The sequence below is a fragment of the Aquarana catesbeiana genome, linkage group LG04 (genome assembly GCF_042186555.1).
Source record: "Aquarana catesbeiana isolate 2022-GZ linkage group LG04, ASM4218655v1, whole genome shotgun sequence".
Classification (NCBI taxonomy): domain Eukaryota; kingdom Metazoa; phylum Chordata; class Amphibia; order Anura; family Ranidae; genus Aquarana; species Aquarana catesbeiana.
The window spans coordinates 517,877,877-517,883,876 of record NC_133327.1 but is presented as its reverse complement, the minus strand read 5'-3'; positions in this window follow the sequence as shown (position 1 = coordinate 517,883,876).

Genomic DNA, 6,000 nt, shown 5'->3' with positions numbered 1-6,000 from the left:
ACTTTGTGAGAAGTGTGTGTGAATATGAGCAGCAAAACTACTTAATTCTTGTCACATTATAAAGAAGAAGAGAGTGCGCTGTATTAAACCATTTTTTACATTGCAGCGTGACGAAAGTGCTGTATCCATTGCGAACGCTAAGTTTACCAGAACGAGCTGTCCCGTGTCGGAATTTCTTCTGAGCATGCGTGGCACTTTGTGCGTCGGAACAGGCCACACACGGTCGGAATTGACGCGATCGGATTTTGTTGTCGGAAAATTTTATCTCCTGCTGTCCAACTTTGTGTGTCGGAAAATCCGATGGAAAATGTCCGATGGCGCCCACACACGGTCGGAATTTCCGACAACACGCTCCGATCGGACAATGTCCATCGGAAAATCCGACCGTGTGTACGGGGCATTACTCTTTTCCACAAAAATATTGCAGTAAAGACAATTTCTGTGATTTATCATAGTGTGTGTGTTTCTCATTGGTCATTGCACTTACACTATTGCTAGGTGTGCCAGAGGGGGCAGAGACTGTTATTGGGTTTGAGAGGCAGAGTAATGGACTAAAGTAATTTAAGCAGCACCTGCGGGGGTATCGCCACATAAGGATATTGTTTGGTGTCATTTTAAGGATTCATTGTCAGCTGCTTGCTATAAAGTTTCATTTAGTGGGAAGATTAATGGGTTGACAATAGTAAATCTCAATTTACTTATCTCATCTACTACTACTCTACTAATGACATGGGAAAGGCTTAACATCTAAGGGAAATCAAAGGGCTAACTGTGTGCCTAACAATGAATAATATGTGCTGCTTTTACAAAGAGATGTGGCTGTTTTTTCTCCCTGCTTTGCAAGGAGGAAAAAACAGCCACACCAATGCTCCATGCATAGAGCCCTGTGTTGTTAGGAATTACAGGACTCTGTAATATGATTCGCTAAGCCGGTCAGCAGGTCTGGGCCACAAATCATTGGATGGGACCTGCTGACAGATTTGTGCTGTATTGAATGACAGCACAGATGGGGCAATGGGAGCATGCGTGCCCCCTACCCAGAAATGCCAGATCACATACATGTACGTAATTCGGCACAGAGCAGCCACTCTGCTGCAGTATATTTACATGGGGCGGTCCAAAAGTGGTTAAAAAGCACTTATGGGGCTTACACACGGTCGGACTTTCAGGCTACAAAAGTCAGACGGACGCCGACGGACCAAATCCGGTGGACAATCCGATTGTGTGTGGGCTTCCCCGGAATTTCAGCGGACTTTTCCAGCCGCAAATCTGATGGACTTTAGATTTGGAACTTGCTTCAAATCTTTACGTCATAACTCTGCCAGACCCAGAAATCCGCTCGTCTGTATGCTAGTCTGACGGACAAAAACCCTAGGTATGGGCAGCTATTGGCTACTTGCTATCAACTTCCTTATTTTAGTCCGGTGTATGTCATCACGTAGGAATCCGTCTGACTTTTGTGTGATCGTATGTAGGCAAGTCCGTTCATTAGAAAGTCCGCCGCAAGTCCGCCAAAAGTCTGTCGAAAGTTTGTCGGACCGGCTGTCAGACTTTTGTAGCCGAAAAGTCTGACCGTGTGTACGCCCATAACAGTTTACACAGCACTTTACTAAATAAAGGGAGACAGAACAGTTACAGTACAATTCAAAACAATAGGGTTCAGAAGGTCCTGCTTGTGCAGTCTTACCATTTAAATGAGAGGAGCAAGTGGTAAAAAATGTAATAAATGTGAGAATGGATGGATGGTGAAGGTAGATGTATGATTTTTAGGCAATTTAAAGGCAGACAGAGTAGGAGCTGGACAGATTGGGGTAAGGAGTTCCAAGGGATGGGAAAGGCTCTCAAGGTGAGCATGTGGGAAAGTAACAAGTGTGCTAAAGAGCTCTTGGGAAGAGCGGAGTTCAATATTAATCCCAGCCTACAACTAGCAATCATTTTACACTGTTCTACCTGTATTACGTTTTAACCCCTTAGAGACGGTGCCTTCCGGCCCCTTAAGGGGTTTCAGATACCAGAAGGCGGGGCTTATGGTCATCTGACCACCGTGTTTGGATGTCATGGTGGTCACATGATCAGAAAGCTCCTGATCGCAAGAAGCGATCAGGGGCTTTCCGTTAGCCGCTGGTAAGTGTTTCGGGAGCGCGCAGAGCACGTGCTCTCAGCACAGTTGTGTCTGCAAATTGGTACACAAATAGGCGGCCTTTCGGCGCCAAGGCCCAAACTCCGAGATATCACATATTTGCATACTGTTGGCGCCTAGGGGTTAAATATTAATTAATTGACACCATTTACATTTTATGACAGTTCTTTGTCTTTAAAATAGAATTAAATATATTAAAATCCTACAATATTTGGTTTTAAAACCACTCAGCCCTGTGTAAGGTTAACTGGATTCTAAGGATCAGAAAACCATTGCTGACTTATGTTCATGTGCATGCACATTGTGCCGCTCATACTTCTAGGCTAACAGACAATGCCAGACATACTGTGACAGTCCGCCGTGTGCATGTAGCAACTGGTGTACACACTTAAAGCCCAGTGGCCTATTTAAACTGATGAGTCACTGAGGAAGGTGGCTAAATGGTCTTCAGCTTGTTCCTGTGTGTTCTGAGACCTGATTCATTGAATTTGCCTACCTGTGTATGACTGACTTCTCCCTGGATCTCGCCTCTGTATCCTGTCTCAATGCTGCTCCTCTGGTTACCTTGACCTTGTCCTCTTTATTGGACTTGTCTCTGATTTGGTACTGCTTCTGCCTGGCTGCTACAAACCTTGGTCTATTAACTGGATTTGTCTCTGCCTGCTGAATCTGTACTACTTGCCTGTAGGAATAACTACTTACAACCCATCAATGAGAGAATGAAACAAGACTATAAGACTGTAATTTTATTTATCATCATTGAGATTAATTTAACCACTTTAAGACCATAAGACCAGCCCTTTTTCTGATATATATATATATATATATATATATATTTATTTATTTATTTATTTATTTATTTATTTATTTATTTTTAGCAGAGAACCTAGATAATAAAATGGCAGTTGTTGCAATATTTTATGTCATGCTGGATTTGCTCAGAGAATCTTTCAAACACAATTTCATGGGAAAAAATACACTTTAATGAACTAAAAAAAAAAAACAGTAAAGTTAGCCAAATTTTTGTATAATGTGAAAGATGATGTTACACCGCATAAATAGGTACCTAACATGTCATGTGTTAAAATTGCGCATGCTTGTGGAATGGCGACAAACTACGGTACTTAGAAATCTCAATAAGTGACGCTTTGAAAATTTTACAGGTTACCTGTTTAGAGGTACAGAGGAGATCTTGTGCTAGAATTATTGCTCTTGCTCTACAGATCATGGGGATACCTCACATGTGTGGTTTTTTTACATATGTGCCTAACCCTTTTTCACACGGTTGCACCGCACATGTCAGCAGATGCGTGAGGCTGTCATTAACAATTTATGGACAGCATGTTTCTGTGGTATCAGGAAAGCGATTTTGTATGCGTTCCCGACACACAAAAATGTAAACGCAGTCTAAATGTCTCAGTTATATTGGTGGTCAGTGTAAATATTCTCATTACATTGGGGCTTGGTGTACAATCCTTTCATTCACACTAGTGGTCAGTGTGAATGTTCCCCTTACATTAGTGGTCAGTGTAAATCCAGACAAAAATAGTACTAAAAACTACCCCTGATATGAATCTACTCATGTAGAGTGTAATATATAGTTGGATCTGTACGATTCGTCAATATGACGGGCTCCCTCCCAAGTAACAAAATATTGATAAACAAAAGAAACAGATAGGACCAGGGTGGCCCCAGGATAGCCAACAAAGGGAGAAGCTACAACGTAGTGAGATCAAAACCAAAAAAGGACAACTTTATTGAAAAATTGCATAAAAACAAAAGGTAAGGGATCCCACATATGCAGAGCTAATCCACACAGGTGGGATCCGTTCCTCCACAATATCAGGTGACAATAGAAAATATATACATAAAAGTGACCAACGTTGATTTAAAAATAGACACTGGTGGGTCAACCCCCCCCCCCCCGAGTCCCTGAGCAGAATATGCTGATAAATACTATAGATCCTATGATTGACAGTACAAGATGGTGTCCACTAAAGTGTAAATCCCTCTTTATATTGGTGGTTACTGTGAATGCACCTATTGCATTAGTGGTCAGTGTAAATCCCCATTACATTGGGGGACAGTGTTGAAACTCCTCTTTATATTGGTAGTAGGTAAAAAAATAATCAGCATTGCCATTGATCACACCCTCCCCTCAGCACTGTCACTGATTCCAGGAGTTCTAGGATCCATAGGAGTTTTCTGTCTATTGATGGGTCTGCTCTCCTCCCCAGTATATGGTGTGCAGGCATTGAGGAGATGTGCTGTAACTTTTAGCAACCAATCAGTGAGCAGTAATGATGTGCAGTAACCTCTAGCAACCAATCAATAAGCAGAAATCATGTGCTGTAACCTTTAGCAACCAGTCAGTAAGCGGTAATGATATGCTGTCTCAGAGAAGGTGGATAGCAAAATTGCATGGGGGGGCAAGAAAATGTTTGCCCGGTGTCCAATCAATATTAAAGACGACCCTGTGTACATTTTCCAGTGCAACACGTTTAGACAGCACATCAATACCAACTACTTTCAACCCATTCTAAAGAGATGTGAGATTTACCTCCTAAATTACAAAGCATGTATATTAAATATATATATTTTTTGGTAGTGCCCACTGAGCACGATAGGGGATATAATTCCTGCTATGGTGCGTGTACACTCCTGGCTGCTGCTTTCCCATCTAAATGTGGTGCTTAGGTTATAAGAGTAGTAAGTGTCAGCCTATTTGATTTTAATTTTCATTTCATTTTACTTTTTTATATGATTTTGATACTGAGATACTCTGTTCTTTTATGTATAAAGTTCTGTGTATATACAAGTGTAATGCCCCGTACACACGGTCGGACATTGATCGGACATTCCGACAACAAAATCCTAGGATTTTTTCCGACGGATGTTGGCTCAAACTTGTTTTGCGTACACACGGTTGCACAAAGTTGTCGGAAATTTCCGATCGTCAAGAACGCGGTGACGTACACCACGTACGATGAGACTAGAAAAGGCCAGTTCAGAACCAAGCGCGGCACCCTTTGGGCTCTTTTTGCTAATCTCGTGTTAGTAAAAGTTTGGTGAGAGACGATTCGCGCTTTTTCAGACTCATGGTTTTCAGTTCGTTTTCTGCTGTTCAGTTTGTGCTTGTGGGTTTGTATCTGCTCTTCAGTGCGTGCAGCAAGCTACGCGTGACTTTGATTAGTCATTGTGTTCTTGTTCGTTCGTTACTGTTTTTCAGGTCGCTCTTCACAGGCCTTGCTGTTCTTCAGTGCGTTCTGTTACTTCGTTCTGAGCAGCCGACCGTTTTCTAGCCATGTTGCGTATACGTACTCCTTGTAGAGTTCGTGCTGTGCGGGGGCTTGCTGTTGGGGTCCTGACCTTGACACAAGTCCAGTCCATGAACAGGGTGGGGAGGAGTTCATGGGCCAAGAATTGGTTGCTTCAGCGTGACCAGTTCTGTCATATGCCTTTGCTCCGTGAGATCCGTGAGAATAATCCTGATGATTTCAGGAACGTTCTCCGGATGATGGACCCCGTTTTTCACCGTTTGTTGGCTTCGCTGACCCCCTATATCAGCAGGCAGGATACCTGCATGAGGCAAGCCATCATTCCGGAGCAGAGGCTCATCGCCACCCTGCGGTACTTGGCGATGGGGAGAAGCCTGCAGGACTTGAAGTTCTTGACAGGCATCTCCCCCCAGGCTTTGGGGATCATTATCCCAGAGACCTGTTCTGCCATCATACAGGTCCTGCAGAAGGAGTATATTAAGGTAAGAATTTTATCCTTAAATATCACATTTTATTGTATTTAATGTTTGATAATATGCTGTATTTCTTTCCTCATTCCCTAATTACCATGATTGGAATATG